Source organism: Hemitrygon akajei, chromosome 2, assembly GCF_048418815.1.
Source record: "Hemitrygon akajei chromosome 2, sHemAka1.3, whole genome shotgun sequence".
NCBI classification, from domain to species: Eukaryota; Metazoa; Chordata; class Chondrichthyes; order Myliobatiformes; family Dasyatidae; genus Hemitrygon; species Hemitrygon akajei.
The window spans coordinates 176,549,349-176,572,115 of NC_133125.1; the positions used below are offsets into that span (position 1 = coordinate 176,549,349).

At 46.5% G+C, this 22,767-nt stretch overlaps 1 non-coding gene across 1 annotated transcript; it reads right to left on the reverse strand.

Annotated features, from left to right (window-relative positions):
- Positions 1–10,762: 10,762 nt before the first annotated feature.
- LOC140722697 (U1 spliceosomal RNA) lies at positions 10,763–10,926 on the reverse strand. Its single transcript, XR_012097719.1, has one exon. It is a non-coding gene; the product is annotated as a U1 spliceosomal RNA (small nuclear RNA).
- Positions 10,927–22,767: the final 11,841 nt, after the last annotated feature.

Below are 22,767 nucleotides of genomic sequence, written 5' to 3' on the forward strand. Positions count from 1 at the left end.
CGTCATCTATATCAACGATCTGGATGATAATGTGGTTAACTGGATCAACAATTTTATGGATGACACAAAGATTGGGGGTGATGTGGACTGTATGGAAGACTATCAGAACTTGCAGCTAGATGTGGACCAGCAGGAAAATGGCTGAAAAATGCCAGATGGAATTTAATGTAGACAAGTATGAGGTGTTGCACTTTGTGAGGACCATCCAGGACCTGCACGGTGAATGGTAGGGCTCTGAGGAGTGCAATCGAACAAGCTTCTATAAATACAGATCCATAATTCCTTGAAAGTGGTTGCACATGTCATAAAGAAAGCTTTATGTCCATGTCTCTTTTGCCGTATCCATGTGAACCATGTCCGCATCTTGACCCCTCACCTTTCAAGTTAAATACAGTAAGTGCAAAATGGATTGAGAGCCACAACATGTCCGAGCGCCGAAACCCCCAATCTACTGAGAGATTGCTCCCGAGTCTGAGGTTGCCAAGCAGGGTAGCGATACGTCTCTACCAAAGGAGGTGTAAGGAGCTCCTTCCCTCCACTAACCCACAGGTCACCCTTGAGCTAGGTGCTGCACCTGCTTAGCCTCCCCTCCCACCCCCAGGCTCGAAGACATGGGAGCAGGTGGTGGGTGGTCGTATGAGTAGCAGGTACATACAGTATCACAAATCCTGATTTGCAACCACTGACGCCAGGCAGACGATCTCCGAAGAGAGATTGGCTGGGGTCACCCATCTTGTAAAGGACAATGCTCAGAAGAGGACGATGACAAACCACTTCTGTACAAACGTTCGCCGAGAATAATCATGGTCACGTAGACCATGGTCGCCCACATCCCACAACACATAATGATGTTGGTAATTCAAAATTATGACAGGTATAGGTCGGATTAATGCAAGCACGCTTTTTCTCTTGGCTGAGACAAGAACTAGGGGTCATAGGTTAAGAATGAAAGGTGAACTATTTAAGGCAAAATTCTTTACTCCGAGGGTGGTGAGAGTGAAGGAGCTGCCAATGGAAATGGTAGATGCAAGTTCAATTGCAACATTTAAGAGAAGTTTGGATAAGTACATGGACAATGGGGTATGAAAGACGAGAGTCAATAAAACTAGGCAGAATAACAGTAAAGCACAGACTAGATGGGCTGAAGGACCTGTTTCTGACTCTGAAGTATCACCTAATTAAGCAGAGAAGGTCCCTTGACAGTAACAGAGAGGAAACAAAGAATAATGGTCCGTGAGTTTAAACAGTGGGTTATGAAGATGGTGGAGAAGCATTTGGTGCTGTGCCTCAGTCTGAGGGACCTGAGTTTGATACTGACTATTGGTGCTGTCAGTGTGGAGTCTGCACGTTCTTCCTGTGACTGTAGGGTGTTTTGATTTCCTTCTGTATCATAGGTAATTGGCTACTGTAAATAGACCCTAGTGTAGGTAATTAGCAACAGATTCAAATGGGAGTTGATGGAGCATGTAAGAGGGTATAAGTTACAAGGAAAATGTGTCATAGAATGGAACTGATAGAATTGCTTTATCATGAAACTGATGGGCTGAATGGCCTCCTTCGTATTTGAAATGTTCGGCAGAAGAGGGAGCTTAAACCTTTATGGGATTCCTGGGTGACGGGGTTGGTGTTCACTCACTGACAATCTGCAACCCCCTCATAGGCACCAGTTTTATCCCTTTTGGTCAGTGTTGGTTCGAATCCCACTCCAGACACTTCAGTGGCTCTGCCCAACCTTTCAAGTGAATGATTAACAAGAATATGGGAGCAGGAGTAGGCCACTCAACCCTGCAAGCCTACCCCAGTGTTAAACATGATTATGCTTGATCTATCTCCGATCTCTTCTTCTTCGACAGTTTTGCTAAATTCTCTGATTTTTCAAAAATCATCTACCACTTCTTTGAATGTCCCAGTGATTCAGTCTCCACTCGTCTCTCTATTGATGACAGTGGGAAATTTCATCATCATGAACATTTGCATGTGACACTTTCACTTACACTGTGACTCCACTTTCAGAATAGCAGGCATTCCAAAATGGATTCACTAAGTTAATGCCTGACAGGAGTTGGCTATCCTATCACCAATGGCTAAAACCTGTATATTGCATCCATATTCTAAACATATGAGATTCTGCAGGCGCTGGAAATCCTCAGCAATACACATAAAGTGTTAGAGGAACTCAACAGGTCAGGCAGCATCTATAGAGAGGAATGAACTGTCGACATTTTGGGCTGAGAACTCTCATCGGGAATGAAAAGGAAGGAGGAAGAAGCCAGAAGAAGAAGGTGGGGGAAGGGAAGTGTACAAGCTGACAGGTAACTTGCAAAGGCAGGTGAGGGGAAGTTAGGTGGGTGGAGAAGGTGGGATGAAGTGAGAAGCTGGGAGGTGATATGTGGAAATGATAAAGGGCTGAAGAAATCTGACAGGAGAGGAGAGTGGGCCACGGGAGAAAGGGAAGAAGAGGGGGCACGAGAGGGAGGCTGTAGGTGAAGAGAAGAGATGGGCCAGAATGGTGAATGGAAAGAGAAAGTAGGTGGAAGGAGGAGAAATTAAAAGAAGTTATTGAAACCAATACTTATGCCCCCATGTTAGAGGCAACCCAGATGGAATATGATGTGTTGCTCCTCCAACTGGAGAGTGCCCTCATCATGGCAGTACAGGAGGCCTCGGACTGACATGTCAGAATGGGAATGGGGAGTGGAATTAAAATGTCTGGCCACCCAGAATTCCTACCGGTTGTGGACAGAGCTTATATATTCCTTGCAGGTAGAAGAACTGGGCATGTCAAGGAAAATGTTAAGATATTTCCTCTGGTGACAGAATCTCAAACAGAGTGACACTGTTAAAAGTTTAGGGGCCACTGATTTAAAACTGAGTTATACAGGAATTTCTTCTCACAGAAGGCAGAGACTCTCTGGAATACTCGACCCATTACCAAAGGGTAATGGAGACTCTGCCTTTTAAAGAGGAAATGGATGATTTTCTGAATGATCAGGGAATTGAAGAATATGCAAAATGTCAGATGCAGCCTGAGGCCTATCAGCCATGGTCAAGTTAAATGATGGTAAGTTTCACAGGCTGAATGGCCAACTACAGTTCCTATAATTTTTTCCCCTGTTCCCCAGTGGCCCTTATCAATGCTTTCAGCCATTTGCTTCTTCATATCTTCACCCGCACTCCGAGCTCCCACCCATTTGATTATCAACTGTGCATGTATCTCTGTGCACAGCTGCAATGAAAAACTTATCTGCAACAGCACTGCCTAATATAAGCAGCATTCAGAAGGAGAAAATATATTAAACATAAACATCATCTTTACACAAAAGAAAGAACACAATTAGAACAAAAAAAAGAAAATTCCAATTAAAAGAGACAAAGTCAGCCCGTGAAATTTGCCTGTTGCTATTTCGGGTTTATTGTTTTGTTTGGGGGTGGGGGGGGAAGGACACAAGGTTTATATCCTCAGGTTCATTTTCCAACAAGCATTCACAATAGAACAAAGAAATACAGCAGGATCAATGAGAAACTCTACAGCAACCAAGACTGACAAACAACTAAAGTGCAAAAGACAAGTGGTGTAAATACAGACACAGATCTGAGCTGAATCCTTCAGGAAACTCTGCCGTGGATGATCCCAAGCTCGGACTGCAAAAGGAGGGGTTTGGCATGGGGCTTGCAACCCCATCCCATTTAAAAAAACCCAGAGGGGTGGTGACAAGCAGGTAGAAAAATCAATATTGACGCCATCAGGCTGGTAACTATCAAGACAAATATGAAGGCCTGTTCCTCAAATCTATGTCGAGCCTCCACATGACAGTAGAGGAGGCTGCCTGGACAGTCTGTCGAGGAGATGATGGGTGGATGTCATTTTGACCACGAGTGGGGCGAGAATATCTTGTCTGGATTTCAGTGTAAACCGTTCCTGTTCCCTGACAGAGTGTCAGTGTAAACTTTTCCTGGGTCCTGAATGAACGTTGGTGTAAACCATTTATGACTCCTGACTGAATGTTGATATAAACCATTCCTGTGTCTTGAATGAAGGTCTGTGTAAACAGGAGGATACAATAGCGTCTTTTAAGAGACTCCTGGACAGGTACATGGAGCTCAGAAAAATAAAGGGCTATGGTAACCCTAGCTAATTTCTAAGGTAGGGACATGTTCGGCACAGCTTTGTGGGCTGAAGGACCTGTATTGTGCTGTAGGCTTTCCACGTAAACCCTTTCTGTGTCACAAACTGACAAAGTAATGCTTCTACTTCTAATCTTTCTAATGATACTTTAGGGTTAGAGTGGAGAGCTGAAGCTTTGGTTCAAGAGGCTTCAAAGAGGTGAGTAAAGGCTAAGTTGAAGTTTCTGTCAGGTTTTTCTTTCTTCGGGTATTCGTGCCCAGCTGGAGTAGTGAGAATGGATCCCAGGGAAGTGGTCCTCTCCTTATGCAAGAAATGGGAGATCTGGAACACCTCCATTCTCTCCGATTGCTCCGCCTGTGAGACGTGTATCTGGGTGCCACTGCTTACAGATCACGTTGGGCAACTGGAGCCGGAGCTGGATGACCTATAGATCATTCAGGAGAATGAAGATAGAGGCTACAGGGAGGCAGTCACACCCAAGCTGCAGGAGGCAGGTAGCTGGGTGACTGTCAGGAGATGGAAAGGGAATAGACAGACTGTGGAGAGTACCCTTGTGGCTGCTCTCAATAACAAATACAGTGGATTCTGGTTAATTATATCATCAGTTAATCAGAGCAACCACTTATTTGGGACAGCTCTTAAAGGGCAAACACTAATGAAGAAAATAGCTGGGATTCCCTTCATTTATTTGGGACATTATGCCACTGAATTAGGACAGGAGACATTGAACAGTTTCTAACTAGCATCAGTCACGTGCGATTGCGTGGCAATCAGACACTACACCGTGCTTAGAGTGAACAGTTTTTAAATAGTGTCAATTGCATGTGGCGGTTGCATCAGTGATTTTTAACACTGATAGTTGGTGAGAAATAAGCAATAAGATAATTCAGAACTCTTTTGCTCACTGCTGTTTCAAGCATTCAGGCTTGGAGATGCCTGAAATGTTCGGGAGTGAAAATTAAACAATTTCACTACCTCAACAGGTTCAGAACTACCAAAAAATGTGAAGGTATCGACAACCATCTTGAATGTTATAATGAAAATGAAGAATTGGAGAATGCAGTCATCGAAGGTATTGCATGAAGACAGTCCATTATCTGCATTAGATTTCATTCAATTACAGTTCACCGGAAGAACACGGCAGCATACTTAGAATGAATTCCTCTGTCGATAGCTATTAGCGACTAATACACAGGTTTATAGTACTGTGACAGTAGTGTTCAAATTTCTTCCGTATTTTATTTAAATTCATAATTTGTTACTCAGTTAAGTGGTAACTTGTCTTTTTTATAACATCTTAACTATTTCCATAAAACTTGACAAGAGATGCAGAACATCTAATCAAGAGGAAGAAAGCAGCTTATTTATGGTTTGGGAAGCAAGGATCAGGCAGGTCTCTACTGAGTTACAAGGAAGCCAGGAACGTGCTTACGAATGGATTTGGGAGAGCTAAAAATAGACATGTGAAGGCCTTGGTGACTAGGATTAACGTAAACTCTAAGGCATTCTACACATGTGAAAAACAGGAGGATGGCTGGAGTGAGGGTAGGACTGCTCAGCGATAGGAGAGGAAACTTTGAGGTAGGCACTTGGATGATAAAAACATGGAGGGCTCCATCGGAAGGAAGGGGTAGATTGATCTGAGAGTAGATTACTAAGTCATGGGCTGAAGGGCCTGTGCTGTGCTGTAATGTTCTGTGTCTGATAAGTACATTGAGGGAGTACAAGGTAAATCACGGAGCACAAAGTGGTACACAGGCAGCCAGACAATAAGGCACAAGGAGCATAATGAGATAAATTGAGTTAAAGAGTCCGTCTTCCACATCCAAGAGTTTTATCATAGCAGGACAGAACTGGAATTGGTTTATTATTGCCACATGTACTGAGACAGAGTGAAAGAGCTGCGTTGGGGATAGGATGGGCTCCACAGACCTTGAAACTTCCTTCCTTCCTGGTGGATACGGGTGACAATCGAGACAGCAGTAGGTGAGGGGAAGAAATAACTCCAAATCACATTGGGGGTGGGGTTGGGATAACAGTTTCAAAACTGTTAGCACATAACTTCAGGCTAACAAAGAACAGAAAAAAGTTTCCTGAAGATGATGTAATCAAAGCCATCAGCACATAACTTTAACCTCTTGCAGCAGTTACATTAGATGGGTCTTGTGGTGAACTACATATACCTGTCTGGACACGCCCCCTGATGACTGCTCCTGTGGCTCCTCCCACAGACCCCTGTATAAAGGTGATGGAGGTCTGAGCCCGGCCTCTCAGTCTCCAGGATGTAGTATGGTGCTCACTCTCTGCTTGTTCCTTCTTCCAGTCAATAAAAGCCGATACCTCGCTTTTACGTCTCAGAGTGAGTTATTGATGGTGCATCAGGTCTGACACGAGTTTGTGAGATTGTTAAAGATGATGTAGTGGATACAAATAAGACACAAGGTAATAAAACGTAATATTTGCAAGTAGGAGAAGCAAGTCCAAAACATGGTTAACAGTGGCCCTGACACTCACTTTCTTTCCTCTCCTCACCCTCCCAACCTGTCTATCAACTTCATCTTCCTCCCTCTGGGTCCCCACCTCCTTCCCCTTCCCATTACTCCGTGGTCTACTGTCCTATCAGATTCCTTCCATTTCAGCCCTCTGCCTATCTAAGTTCAAGGTTCAATGTAAATTTATCATTGGGTTTCTCTGTCACCATGTGCTACACTGAGATTCATTGTCTTGCAGATATCTCCCAGCTTCTCACATTACTCTCACTTCATTGTCCCTCCCTCCTGCCTTCCCCCCTCACCTTGATTCACCTATCACCTGCAAGCCCCCTCCCTTTTCATCCCAGCTGCTACCCCTACCTTTCCAGTCCCGACGAAGCCCAAAACATCAACTGTACCTTCTTTCCGTAGATGCCGCCCGACCTGCCGAGTTCCTCCTGCATTTTCTGTGTGTTGATCCAGATTCTTTAAGATTTACTGAGATACAGCACAGAACGGGCTTTCTAGGTCAGCAGCGCCCGATTTAACCCTAGCCTAACCACAGGACATACGAAGGCCAATTAACCCACCAACCGGTACGTCTTTGGACTGTGGGAGGAAACCAGAGCACCTAGAGGAAACCCACATGGTCACGGGGTCCTTACGGACAGCGGTGGGAATTGAACCGTGTTGCTGGTACTGTAAAGGCTGGCACTAACCACTACACCACCTTTCTCGTATCGGCCGTCTCTCTTGTGACATAAATTCAGCCTCTCACCGCTGAGTTGCAATAGTGACATCCAGAATTATTTTATTTATTACGTGAGCATCACATGATATAGTTAAACGTGATTTGCATTTACGCCCACCCACGTGCTGGGGGCAGCCTGCAAGTGTTGTTGCATATTCCAACGCACACATAGCTTGCCCAGTGTTCAGCACAACACAACACATTTATGAATACAGTAGCTTATTTAATTTAATGTTTGGATGTATTTTTATTTATTGCAAAGTACTGCTGCCGCAAAACTGACGTTACTACATTATCTCAAATAATAATGAGGGAGCCTACAGAGAAGAAGTCATGACCCTGACACAGTGCTGTCAAGAAAACAACCTCTCCCTCCATGTCACAAAAACAAAGGAGCTGGTTGTGGATTCAGATTCAGATTCAGTTTATTGTCATTTAGAAACCACAAATGCAATGCAGTTAAAAAATGAGACAACATTCCTCCAGAATGATACCACAAAAGCATATGACAAAACAGACTACACCAGAAAGTCCACATAACGTTTGGCAATCCCCAATCCAGAGTCTGGAGAGGCTGCTGCGTATTAATATCGTGCTACCGTCTAAGCGCGTTCCACGGAAAGGAGCTCCAAATCCACCAGACAAAACAAGACCAAAAACTAAAGCTACAAGACCTGCACAAAAACCACATAGTTACAACAGTGCAAACAATAGCATAATTGATAAAAAAAAAACAGATCATGGGCACAGTAAAAATAGTCCAAAGATGTTAAAGGACTATAAGTTCAAAAGAAATCACCACACAGTTTCCACAAGTCCTCAGGGTCCCGACAGACTCGCCATCCCACGCCAGCGGCAGAAGGGAATACCCCGGCTATGGACTTCCACGGTGCCGCCCGACTCAGCCTCGCAGGCCAAAAGTGACCTGACTGCTGCGGACTCCGAGTCCGTCGAACCTCCGAGCTGACGACCATCCCCTCCGGCACAGCTTCTCCAAGCACCATCCTCTGCCGAGTGTATTAAGACGCCCCCGCCAACGGCCAACGGCAACGCGACCCCGAGGATTGGGGGCCTGTTCTTCCCAGCAGAGACCCGGACCTCACAGCAGCAGCAGCAACGAAGAAGGTCTTCCTGGAGATTTCCCGATGTTCCTCCATGCTCCCACGTCCGTTTTCAATCGATTATGATTGCGCACGGCACCCCGCTTCACAAATAACAGATAATCAGCCATCTTGGATCACAGGAGGAATGGAGACAGGCTATTGACATCAATGGATCTGAGGTTGAGAGAGTGAACAGGTTTAAGTTCCTCGGCATCCACATCACCGAGGATCTCACGTGGTCTGTATATACCAACACGCTGGAGGAACTCCGCAGGTCGGGCAGCATTCGTGGAGATGAGCAGTCAACGTTTCCCGCTGAGACCGTTCATCAGGACTGGCCCGAAACGTTGACTGTTCGTTTCCACGGATGCTGCCCGACCTGCTGAGTTCCTCCAGCGTGTTGTACGTGTTGCTTTGACCACAGCATCTGCAGTATACTTGTGTGTCTGTACTGTATATACCAGCTGTGTGGTGAAAAAAGGCCTCTTTCACCTCAGATGGTTGAAGAAGTTTAGTATAGCCCCCAAATTCCAAGAACTTTAACCTACAGGGCCACAATGGAGAGCATCCTGACTCGCTGCATCACTGTCTGTAATTGCAGGACTCTGCAGAGAGTGGTGCGGACAGCCCAGCGCATCTGTAGATGTAACGATTTTTCCTCCTCATGTACATGGAGGATATAAGTAACAAAGTCAATTCAATACAATAATCACAACATACGTCAGTAATAATATGCCCGATTCTGGAAAACCACCAATCATAAGTTTGACCTCTGGGCTTCGAGTGACTCAACCTCCAGTTATTTGACTTTCTCTGGTAGAGTGCCTAGCAGGTTCATCACGATTGTTCGGCAGTTCCACGATGGCATGATGGTGAAAGTTTTGGATGATGGTGACGAGTCAGAAGCCTTCCCATTGACGAACGGTGTGAAGCAAGGATGCGTTCTCGCCCCTACACTCTTTAGCATGGTCTTCTCTGCTGTGCTGAATAACACCTTCCGCGATTGTCAGGATGGTATACACGTCAGATACAGGGCTGGCGGTGGGCTATTCAACCTCCGGCGTCTACAGGCTGTTACAAAGGTAAAGGAGACCGTCGTCAGAGACCTCTTATTCGCTGATGATTGCGCCCTCAACGCCAGCACAAGAGCAGAAGATGCAGCGAGAAATGGACTGCTTCTCACGAGCCTGTGACAACTTTGGACTTACAATCAGCACCAAAAAGACCAAAGTTATGTACCAGCCCGCACCCGGAAAGCCCTACCAGGAACCACACATCACAGTAAAGGGGCAGAAGCTACTGGCAGTAGACAGCTTTACTTATCTGGGCAGTACTCTATCATGAGCGGTGAACATAGATGCAGAGATCAGCAACAGAATGGCCAAAGCCAGTGCCGCCTTTGGGAGACTCCGTGAGAATGTATGGGAGCGGAGAGGACTCAATCTTACCACCAAGCTGAAGGTCTACCGAGCAATGGTTCTCACCACCCTCCTCAATGCCAGCGAAACCTGGACTGTCTACAGCAGACACGCTAAACAGCTCAACCACTTCCACTTGAGCTGCCTCCGCAGACTTCTCCACGGACGATGGCAGGACAAAGTCCCAGACACGGAGGTCCTGGAACGGGCTAGCACCCACAGCGTCTACACCCTCCTACAGAAAGCCCAAGCCAGATGGGCTGGCCATGTCATCAGGATGTCTGACAGTCGACTACCAAAACAGCTGCTGTATGGAGAGCTGAGCCAGGGCAAGCGCTCAGTTGGAGGGCAGAAGAAACGTTTCAAAGACTGCCTCAAAGTGTCCCTCAAAGACCTCAACATCAATCCCAGTAGCTGGGAATCACTTGCTCTGGACCACCCGACCTGGTGGAGCAGGACCACTAAAGGAGCGTATGCAGCAGAAATCAGACGCACCGCAGAGGCTCAGAGGAAACGCGCCGCGCGCAAGGCTCGAGCTACCTCCACTTCCACTACAGCACCTACCCTCATGTGTCCCACATGTGGGCGAGCTTTCAGGGCCCGGATTGGCCTCACCAGTCACCTCCGGACCCACGGTCACAAACCCTCCACCCGACAGAAGTCGTGGTCGTCTTCGACTCCCAAGGATGAAACAACAACAGCAGCATGGGGGCCTGGACTTCCAGATCATTGCAAACAGGAAGATAGGAACATTAGGGCAGCAGGGTGGAGGTTAGTCTCTACCAAAGAAGGCGTAACGTTAGCCTGTTGGTCGCCCGGGAGCGCAACACCAGTCCCCGATGGTGGGAACTTTGGCTGTGACAACATTTTGAACCTCTTTTTAATTTGATGATCAGGGGAGAGCGCCAACACAGTCCCCCACGACCACAAATTATGCAGCCGAGTATCCCGCATTTGGGGATATCACAGGCATCAGCACACCCGGAGTGCAATGGGATAGCCTCATCCTGGAACCTCGGCCCTCCTGATCACCGACAGTTCCCTGCCAGGTAAGTATGCTTGACCAGTCTCCCACACAGAGAGCCAACGAGAGACACAACTCCTTAACATCAACACGAGCTCAGTTACTTTGCTACTGTGTACCCACATATAGACTATAAAGAAGATGCAGCTATATTTGTTGTTTTTATTCTCTTTCTAACCTAGCGTTACTTTTTAAGGTTACATGACTTCTTTTCGCCTTGGCTATGTGCATATCTTCCTTAAATGGAAGCAGCCCCTGACGTGCGGTTCCGAAGCTGCCTGCTGCGTGTCGGACCACGCCTGGGTTCAGTTCACAGGAGGCATGCGCTTGTGCGGGATCCAGTCTGCCGTTCCCAAACAGGAGGAAATGCTGGAAATCCGAGCAACACACACAAAATGCTGGAGGAACTCCGCAGCATCTATGGAAAAGAGTACAGTCAACGTTTCAGGCTGAAACCATTCCGCAGCCCCGAGGCTGGGAGGCACCGGCTTGTATCAGCCAGCGCTCCCTTGAGTTCAGCTCAGCTCACAGAGAGCCGGGGCTGTCGGAGTGTGCGCTCTCATTTTAGACCAGTCTTTTGAGGTTTCATTGCGGAATCGGGCTATTTTACGTTTGCTATTCTGTCACTCGACACCCACGTACATTTATTAATTATTATTTTTCCCTTTTTTGTATTTGTACAGTATGTTGTCTTTGGCACGCTGGTTGTTCGTCCATCTTTGTTCTGTGCAGTTTTACGTTGACTCTGTTGTGATCTCTTGTATTTATTGTGAATGCCCACAAGAACATTAATCTCAGAGTAGTATCTGGTGAAAATCTTGAGCGACACGCACAAAAATACTCGAGGAACTCAGCTGGCCTGGCAGCATTTATTGACAAAAGTATAGTTGACGTTTCAGGCTGAACCCCTCTGGCAGGACAAACTGTGTATGTTCTTTGATAATATATTCTGAATTTTGAACTTTGAGATTTGATAAAAAGATTCCAATATTTCATTCCATAGTAAGACAGAGGGAAAATCCAGCTGAAATTACAAACTGTAAACGGGTAATTGCTAACATAATGAACCAGCACAGGGTTTCCAAGTCACCCTCCACCCTCACTAAATCCTTTGGGTCTTTCATCTATCACCTCACAACTTCTCACTTTAATTCCCCCTCCCAGACCACTTGCCTTTTATTCTCCGGTGGGATCGCTCTGCTCCTGAAGGAGCCTGTGGCCTGTGACTGTACACGGGGTTAGGCCTTTGCGATCAAGTGGCGTCTCTCCCTTCCGATGACTTCGGAGGACTACCGAGGTTCTGCGTTTATGGATTTTGACTATCGACATTTTCAGTCTTACGGTTTTTATATTCTGTGTTTTTGCCCAATCTTTCTCGTTTTTTTGTGCAGCCGGGAGGGAGTCGGGGGGGGGGGGAATGTTCCTGTATTTTTGTTAGTTTTTTGTGCAAGGTGGGGGCATTTGGGAGCCAATGTCCTTTTTTTGCATTCTGTGCGGGGGGGGGGGGGGGAGAGTTTGGGTGGTTGATGATCATATTGCCTTTCGTTTTTTATTGGGCGGAGTTGCTATTTCCCTTTGAAGTGACTTCCAGGGTTTTTCTTTGTTTGGTGGCGATCTGAAGAAGAATCTCAGAGATGTATACTGCACACATACTTTCATAATAAAGTAACCTTTCAACCCCTTACCTACTACCGCCTGCCAGCTCTTACTCCTCCCCCTCCCTTCACCCCCTTATTCTGGCTACTGCCCCCTTCCTTTTCCAGTCCTGATGAACGTTCTCTGTTTATCTTCCTCCAGAGATGCTGCCGGACCTGCTGAGTGTCACTCTCCCTGGTTGTTTTACCGGCTTGTACCTTCCTCTGCCCTGGGATCTGCAGTAGTTTCCACTCAGCTCTCAGCAACCTAAATGCTCATCCCTGAACCCCTGCTCTGCCTGTTGGTTTAACAAGTTCGTTGGTTGTCCCGTCAGATCTCAGTCGGTATTCCTACCCTGACCCACCTCTTTGCAAACTGTGGGTTCGCGGAGAAGGTGTGGAGGAGGATGGAAGGGGCAGTGTCGAGGTTCATCCCCAGCAGCTGCGTAACAGAGGACTCTCTGATCTACGGGCTGTTCCCGGGGACGCACACCGAGACCAACATCCGGTGCTGCTGGCAGATCATCAACTCGGTGAAAGACGCTCTTTGGTCGGCCCGAAACTTGATGGTCTACCAGCACACGGAGATGTCCGTGGGGGAATGCTGCCGACTGGCACATTCTCGGCTGCAGGAGTACGTGCTGAGGGACGCACTCAAACTCGGTGCAGCCATCGCAAGGGCCCGGTGGGGAAGGACCACAGTCTAGGGTTCTTCTCCCGTGGGAGTTGAGGGGTGGGGGGTGGGGTGTATACCCCTCAAAAAGGGTATGTTAATATGGAATAACAGAGTGCCACGTGGGTGGAAAAAAGTGTGAAAATGTAATGGAAACAGTTGTAAAGGATGGAAAGTCATTGAATGGTTTATTGTATATAATTTATTTTTGAATAAAGTATATTTTGTTTAATTTTTTTAAAAGTCCCTTTGAAACACAACCGTGGTTTGTGGCCATAAGACAGAGGACCAGAGCTAGACTATTCAACCCATCGAGTCCGCTCCACCATTCACTCATGGCTGATTTATTATCCCCCCTCAACCCCATTCTCATGCCTTCTTCCCATAACCTTTGATATCCTGACAAAGGAAGACCTTTCAACTTCTGCTTTAAATATGCCCAGTGGCCTGGCCTCCACAGCTGCTTGTGGCAATGAATTCCACAGATTTACTACCCTCTGCCTGAAGAACTTCCTCCTGATCTCTGTTCTAAATGGACGGCCCTCTATTCTGAGGCTGTGCCCTCTGGTCCTAGATTCCCCCACTATCGGAAACATCCTCTCCACACCCAGTCTTTCTAGACATTTCAATATTCAATAGGTTTCAATGAGCTCACCCCTCACTCTTCTAAATTCCAGTGAGTACAAGCCCAGAGCCATCAAACACTCTTCATCCATTGACAATTTCATTCCCATGAACCTGTGAACCCTCTCCAATCCCAGCACATCTGTTTTCTTAGATAAAGGCCCCCAAAGTCACTCACAATACTCCAAGTACAGTCTGACAATGTCATACAAAGCCTCAGTATTAGATCCTTGCTCTTGTGTTCCAGTCCCCTCTAAATGAATGCCAACTTTGCATTTAACTTCCTCACCACCGACTCAATCTGCAAGTTAACCTTTGGGGAACTCTGCACGAGGATTCCCAAGTCCCTTTGCACCTCTGATTTTTGAATATTTCCCCATTTAGAAAATAGTCTACGCCTTTATTTCTTCTACCAAACTGCATGACCATACACTTCCCTATACTATTCCATCTGCCACTTCTTTGCCCATTCTCCCAATCTGTCCAAGTCCTTCTGCAGACTCTCTGCTTCCTCAACACCTCCACTGTCTTTGCATCATCTGCAAAGCCATCAATTCAGAAATTGTCGTAGAATGTGAAAAGAAGCAGTCCAATACCAACCCTTGTGGAACACCACCAGGCACCAGCAGCCAACCATAAAAAGCTCCCTTCATTCCCACTCCTTGCCTCATGCTAGTCAGCCAATCTTCTATCCACGCTAGTATCTTTCCTGTAATACCATGGGCCCTTTTCTTGTTAAGCAGCTTCATGTGCAGCACCTTGTCAAAGGCCTTCTGAACATCCAAATAAACAACATCCACTGACTCTGCTTTGTCTATCCTGCCTGTTATTTCCTCAAAGAATTACAAAAGATTTGTCAGGCTAGATTTCCCCTCAAGGAAATCACATTGACTTTATCATGTGCCTCCCGGTACCTCGAAGCCTGATCCCTAATGGATTCAACAGCTTCCCAACCACTGAATCAAGCTAACTGGCCTATAATTTTCTTTTTCTGCCTACCTCCCTTCTTGGAGTGACATTTGTAATTTTACGGTCCTCCCGAACCATTCCAGAATCTAGTGATTCTTGAATGATCATTACTAACACCATAATTTCTTCAGCTACCCAAGAACCCGAGGGTGTAGTCCATTTGGTCCGGGTATCATTTCTTATCTTCAGACGTTTCAGCTTCCCAAGTTATTAACAGCAACTACACTCACTTCTGCCCACTGACACTCTGAAATTTCCAGCATACTGCTAGGGTTTTCCACAGTGAAGACTGATGCAAAATTCTTATCAAGTTCATTCGCCATTTCTTTCTCCCCCATTATTGGCATTATTTTCCAGCAGTCCGATATTCACTCTCACTTCTCTTTAACTCTTTATTTATCTGAGAAAACTTTTGTATCGTCTTTTATATTATTGGCTAGCTTCCTTTCATATTTCATCTTTTCCAAAAAAACCACACAACAAAAACTGACAAGCAATCACTGTGCAGAGAAGACCAACAGTGCTGATAGATAGATAGTAATAGGCAGCCGTCGATCCCAGGGGGTCACGGGTCTGCGCCTCTGGTGGACTGCATCCTCTCCAGGGCACAAGCCTGGGCAGGAGGATTTGAAGAACCGGCTGTGGCCCAAGCTGCGGGTTCCCCCTCTCCACGTCACTGATGTAGTCCAAGGGCTGCCGTTCAAGGCTAACAAGCCCCACCTGCCCAAAGCAAATGGTTTTGAGGTGCCAATGGTGCACCGTTGCCCCTCCTCTTATTGAGAAACGGTTCCGCTGGGCCTAGTAGCTAAGCTACACGTGAAGGCCAAGAATTGGACTTGGTTGTCAGAGGCTGTTAGAGACACACGCCATTTGGAGCACTTTATAGGTAGTGGGAGCTTATCCCCACTCCCACCCCTGGATATGGCAACCTTAGGAACCATAGATAGACAGATGAATACTGAGAACATGAGTTGCAGAGTGCTTGAAAGTGATTTCTGACTGAAGCAAATCATGTTAGCTCCATCATGGATGCTCAAAATGCGATGCCTGATGAAAGCAGCATCCATCATTAAGGACTCACGGCACCCGGGGTACGCCCTCTTCTCAATACTACCATCAGGAAGTATAGGAGCCTGAAGACCCACACTCAGTGTACCTTTTGAATCAATTGTTTATTTCATATTGTAACTTCTTAAAATATATTGCACAGCACTGATGCTGCAAAACACCTATTTCTCAACATGCGCAGGTCAGTAATGATAAACCTGACTCTGAGATCAGACTGGAAAAGTTTGGAGAAGTCCAGCCCAGCGTGAGCACTGTCTTGACGACTGCCAAGAATTTGCCAAGCTGACAAGTTGCACCTGGTGCATTTTACACAGTCACACAGCTCACCCTTAGCGAGACTGCAAATTCAACTCCTTTGCTAGTAACTCTTCTGAACACTCCCTAGAGCAGGGGTGGGAAACCTTTTTCAGAATGTGTGCATGAATTGACAATAGTCTCCTAAAATGAATTTGTAACTCTGAGCAGAGATTCTCATTGCTGAGTTAATTTGTAACAATAATTATGTACTTTATGGAAAAAGTGTGAGCCCTGGCTTATTTATTGTATTCATTAGTTGACTATTGATAGAAGTATTACAGAGACAGAAGGAAACAAACCGAGCAATCAACAGTATTGAGTGTCTGCTGTGTACCAACAAAACCTTTACACATGCCGTAGGGTCACCACCCCTGCCCTAGTTATTCATGACCTTTCACCCATGAGATACCCCTTGTTTATTCCAATCCCTATTTCAAACCACCTGGCCTTTGCTATGCATACATTGTTTCTGAATTCACGCATTCTGCCTGTTTACTTCCGCTGCCATGGGACGCAGAGAGCAACAGATCGTTTCCCTCCATTCCAATCACAAAGCCTCCATTTTCCTGTTTACTCTCCATCATAACCCCCCCTACCCACAACTTGATTTCACCACTTCCCACTGCTGTTCTTCCAGTGCCACCAGTTTTCCCACCACTGTGCAGTCAGGCAAACTTACCTCCTCGTCCTGTCCAGCTCAGTAATCCCGAATGTATGTTTGTGATTCATTACAATCCAAGCCTTCCCTTTGGGAATTCATTCTGAACCAGAACCTGGTTTAATATCAGGTGTATCTCGTGGCATTTGCTAACTCTACAGCAGCAGAATGATGAAATGCCTGATACATAGAGAAAAAAAAACTGATTTACAGTAAGCATGTCTATTAAATAGTTCTGTTAAAATAAGTAGTGTAGACAAAAAGTATTGAGATAGTGTTCATGGGGTCAATGTCCATTTAGAAATCTTTGAGGGATTTTTTGGGGAAATAACAAACACCATCAACAAAGGAGAGTCAGTGGATATTATTTACTTGGATTTCCAGAAGGCCTTTGACAAAGTGTTGCACGTAAGGCTGTTTAACAAGATAAGGGCCCATGGTATTATAGGTGCTCTTCTGCACACCACTGTTGTAATATGTGGTTATTTGAGTTGCTGTTGCTTCCTGTCAGTTTAAACCGGTCTGGACATTCTCCTCTGACCTCTCTCATTAACAATGCATTTATGCCGCTCATTGGATGCTGGGTTTTTTTTATTTTGCACACCGTTCTCTTTAAACTCTAGAGAATGTTGTGTGTGAAAATCCCAGGAGATCAGCAGTTTCTGTGACTGCGACTTGGGAGATTTGTTTTCCAGCAAGAAAATCACCTCAAGCATAAAGCCAAAGCTTCACGGGAATGGCTTAAAAACAACAAAGTTAATGTTCTGGAGTGGCCAAGTCAGAATCCAGACCTCAGTCCAATTGAGGATTTGTGGCTGGACTTGAAAAGGGCTGTTCACTCACAATCCCCATGCAATCTTTTCCTTTCTTTTTAAATCTTTTTATTAATTTTCAAACAAAAGACAAGGAAAAAAAACAACAAATACAGAGAGCTTGAGAGTACATAATTAATAAGGTTGGAATGTAACTACAATTAATAACACATATATGATAACCCCCAAACTCATGCTGTATTTACAAAAATAAAACCCCCACAAAAAAAACTAACAACAACCAACCGAACCAACATGGGCTATTGTATCATATCAGGCATACACAATAGTGTCAATAACTCCACACCTTGAACTAAATAACTAAAGATGATTAGAAAATGGTTCGGGAAAGTTCAATTTAACTCATGAAAATGTTGAATAAATGGTCTCCAAGTTTCTTCAAATTTGACTGAAGGGTCAAAAATGACACTTCTGATATTTTCTAAACTCAGGCAAGATATAGTTTGGGAAAACCATTGAAATGTAGTTGGGAGATTAATTTCTTTCCAGTTCAATAGAATGGATCTTCTAGCCATTAATGTAACAAATGCAATCATCCGTCGAGCTGAAGGGGATAAATTACTATTATCCAGCATCGGTAAGCCAAAAATTGCAGTAATAGGATGAGGTTGACCATGCAATCTGATAGAGTTTGAGCAGTTTTGTAAAGAAGAATGGAGGAAAAACTGCAGTGTCCTGATGTGCAAAGCTGATAAAGACCAATCCACACAGTCTCAAGGCTGTAATTGCTGCCAAAGGTGCATCTACTAAATACTGACTTGAAGGGGGTGGATACTTACACAATCAATATTTTGTGTTTTATATTTGTAATTAATTTAGAACACTTTGTACAGGTCTGTTTTCACTTTAACATTGAAGTCTTTTTTTGTTGATCAGTGTCAAAAAAGGGAAATTAAATCCACTGTGATTCAATGTTGTAAAACAATAAAACATGAAAGCTTCCAAGGGGGGTGAATACTTTTCATAGGCACTATATATATTAATATTCACAATCCAGAGTTGGCCTCTGAGGTAATTTCTGTGAGTGTGTCAGATATATGTGATTGGATTTGACTTAACGTACTGGATTGTGAGTATCAATGTCTGACTTGTATAAACAGAGTGGGAAAATTTCAATGTGCACAAATTTGTAGCTGTGTGTCAGTAATTTATAACATATTAAATGAGCTTTACTGCATAAAATACATTGCTGGAATTAATACTAACAAAATACCTGTGGTCCTTTTTCATTAATGTTGATTTTATTTCTCCCTATAATAAAGAAAATAATCCAATAATTATGGATATTCAATATTTCAATTAGTTGTCTCACCAACAGTCACCAAAAATTTTCAATACTCTCTCATTTACTCTTGAGAAATTGACCCCTTCTTGCTGACTTAACAGAGAGTGCAGACACTGTGATCTTGTTCTGCTGAGTGTAGAAAGAGAAGAAACTGAAAAAACTGACTTTGATCACATCATGGACCAATTTGCATCAAGGAAGATGCAGTTATAATTTTCATGTAGTGCCATAATTTGTTAATTAAAACATTAAAGAGCTTGACTTGTATTTTTGAGCTGATATTATGATAAAGTTATATAAAAGTTATATAAAAGATATTTGGACAGGGGCACAATTACAGTGCTTACCATAGGCGCTATTTTCCATAGATACGCCCCTGTATCCAGATGGAATATAATTTGCTTCTCCAACCTGCGTGTCACCTCATCGCAGCAGTAGAGGAGACCATGGACTGACATGTCAGAATGGGAGTGGGAAGTTGAATTGAAATGGGCGGCCACTGGGAGAAACTGCTTTTTCTTGCAGACAGAGCAGAGGTGCTTGTCAAAGCGATCTCCCAATCTACGTCAGGTCTCTCCAATATACAGGAGGCCCAACGGGTGCACCAAATACAGTATATGACACCAGCAGACTCACAGGTGCAGTGTTGCCTCACCTGGAAGGACTGTCTGGGGTCCTGAATGGTAGTGATGGAGGTGGTGTAGGGGGAGCTGTGGCACTGGTTCTGCTTGCAAGGAAAAGTGCCAGGTGGTAGTTCAGTGGGGAGGGATGAATGGACAAGGGAGTCATGTAGGGAGTGATCCCTGTGGGTGCAGAAAGCAGGGGGGAAGGAAAGATATGGTTTTTGGTGGAATCCCATTGGGGATGGTAAAGTTAGTGAGAATTATGTGCTGGACTTTGAGGCTAGTGGGTGGTAGGCGAGAAGAAGAGGAACCCTATCCCTGGTAGGTGGTGGAAGGGTGGGGTGATGGCAGACCTGTGTGAAATGAAAGAGATGTGGTGGAGGGCAGTGTTGATGGTGGAGGAAGGGAATCCCCTTTCTTTGGAGAAGTAGGACATCTCATCAGTTCCTGAATGAAAAGCATCCACCTAAGAGCAGATGCCACAGACATGGAGGAATTGAGAGAAGGGGATGGCACTTTCACAAGTGACAGGGTGGGAAGAGGTAGAGTCCAGGTAGCTCAGAGAATCAGTGAGTTTATTGAAGAAATCAGCAGATAAACTATCTCCAGAGATAGAGACAGAGAGATTGAGAAAGGGGAGGGAGGTGTTGGAAATGGACCAGGTAAGTTTGTGGGCGTGGTGGAAGTTGGGGACAAAATTGATCAAGTTGATGAGTAATACTGAAAATTGCTTTCTTTTACAGAATATAAAAGATGTTGCTCAAGACTTTCGATATTGATTTTAAGCTTGAGATCCCTTTGAAGCAATCAGTATTTTGTCATGTAAATTGCAAATGGAAGTTCAATTTAAATATTGGGCTGGTCCAAACAGTATGTCAGCATTAATTTCCTCTCCATCTTAAAGCAGACATTTATCTAGCTACTGCTGGGTGTTTGAATTGAAATATTTTGGTCCATCAGCCTTGGCACTACAAGGTTGAGATGTAGCTGTAAAGGGTATTAAAATTTCTACCTCCTTGCAGATACTCTTCATTGTCATGGAGAACCAATGGGCATCAAGATGTGATAAGGCTAAGATCAAGTGGAGTTCCCTTGGGATACGCGACGATCGGAAGGCAGAGAAGGTTCTGCGCTGACGCAGGGGTGGATCCTGATGCTGATTGGCTCCCAATCTGACACCCCTTTCCAGCGACGACAACGACAGTGGTGAAGAGGATGGCTGAAGAGCACAGCGCATCGGCTCGAGGCCTGGGGCATCAAAAACACTGTCCGGCTGACATTGCGACGCCAGAGCGAGGGCAATGGATTTACCAGAGTGACCTTCATCCAGAAGGTCCTGATGGACTGTTGCGGTTTCACGATCGATGACATCTACTGCATCCAGGACTTTGCTGGGTTCTTCGACGTCACCTTCCGACGACCCGCAGGGTGGCAGAAGTTGCTCCAGCTGTTCCAGGAGAAGGGGAGAGAGGCAACGCTGTCGCTGCTGCAAGCACAGCCTCTCTTCGGTGCCGCCCAGCAGGAACGGACCGCCACCGTGCACATGTTCAACCTGTACGTGCCGGTGGCCGACGTCCTTACATTCCTCGCTCGGTATGTGGAGAGCGAAGGAGCTTGTCTGGACGTGAAGGACAGCCTGGGGCGCTGGACAAGCAAACGGCAGGTCAAGGTGAAGCTGAGAGTCGACTCCAATGGCTGCGTCTTCCACCCGCCCTCGGTCTTCGCCATCGGAGGGAACCGAGGCTACCTGGTCTACGCCGGGCAGCCCAGGGTGAGCCGCAACTGCGGCAAGGCGGGGCACGTCGCAGCCCAGTGCAGAGCTACAATCTGCAGGAACTGCAAGGTGGAGGGCCACCTCACCAAGGACTGCATGCAGGCCAAGTCCTGCAACCTCTGCGGAGACACCGACCACCTGTACAGGGCCTGTCCGAAACGTGCCGGCACCTATGCACAGGCGACCAGGGGAGGTGCTGGCACTGGAAGGGCCCCGGCAGGATCGGATGTACCCGCCACCCCTGCAGAGGCGAAGCCTAAAGCAACGGAGGACACCAACAGAGGAGAAGGCGCAGCCACCCCGAGAGCCCCCACCCCTTGCAGACCCTCCAGGACCCTCCACAGGAAAAGGAGGAGGAGTCCATGGAGGAGGGGAGAGCCGAGGGGGAGGAAGGCTGGAGTGTTGTGGGCAAATGAAAGGCGGCCCAAAAAGCTCCAGCCAAACAACAGAGGGTGGAACGGAAGGAGCACGTGAAGAGAAAGGCAGGGGACCGCGCAGCCTGCAGCAACCTGCCCACTTCAGACCAGGAAGGAGTTGGGGGAGGCCAGCAGCAGCCCCAGAAGATGCAGCGGCGGGCAAAGCCAGCGGAGAGGAGGAGAGAGAGTGAGGAAAGCCTGCTGGCCACCCCCCAAGCACAAACACAGGAGGCAGAGACCACCAGAGACCCCCAGCTCGGGGAACCCGGGAGCGGAGCCACGTATGGCGCCTCTCAGACTGAAGGGGCAGCAGGCCTGGGAGACACCAAGCCCCCAGGCACAGAACAGGAACTGCCACACCCAGGGGAGAATAACCTGCAGTTCCTGGGCGCACAGAAGGTGAAGGACTTCGCAGAGGCCGTGGGCATGAAGGCTCAGGACTGCGAAGGTAAGGACAGTGTGCTTCTGAAATATAGAACTTTAAATGGCGGACATTTCACTGGCATCTGTCAATGTGCACAGTCTGAAGAGTAACGGGCGATGCGTCAGCACGCTCCAGTACTTGGACTCGGTAAAGGCCGACGTGACCTTCCTCCAGGAGTGCGGACTGCCACCGGAGGCGGTCGCGTTGGTGGACCCGGGGTTTGTCGGTGTGTTCGGGGGACAACGATTGTCGCGTTTCCGGCCTGGGGATTCTGCTACGGGGAGGCAACTTCGCAATCACCCAAGTCAAAGAGGTGTTTGCGGGGCACCTCCTGGTAGCAGACATCAAATACCGGGGCACTCCGCTCCGGCTGATCACCGTGTCCGCCTCCCCCGTGCGGAGCGAGCGGCTCCCACCGCTGCTGGTGATGGCCCGGCCGGTCGTTCTGGCCGGAGACTTGAACTCCACCATTGGTGCGGCTGGACGATCCGGCAGGCTGGACAGTACCTCCAGACTCCTGATGGACACGGTAAAGACAGCCAGGCTGCGCGACGCCTTTGGCGACCCCACAGGTGGAGCTCAGCCGCAAGCCACCT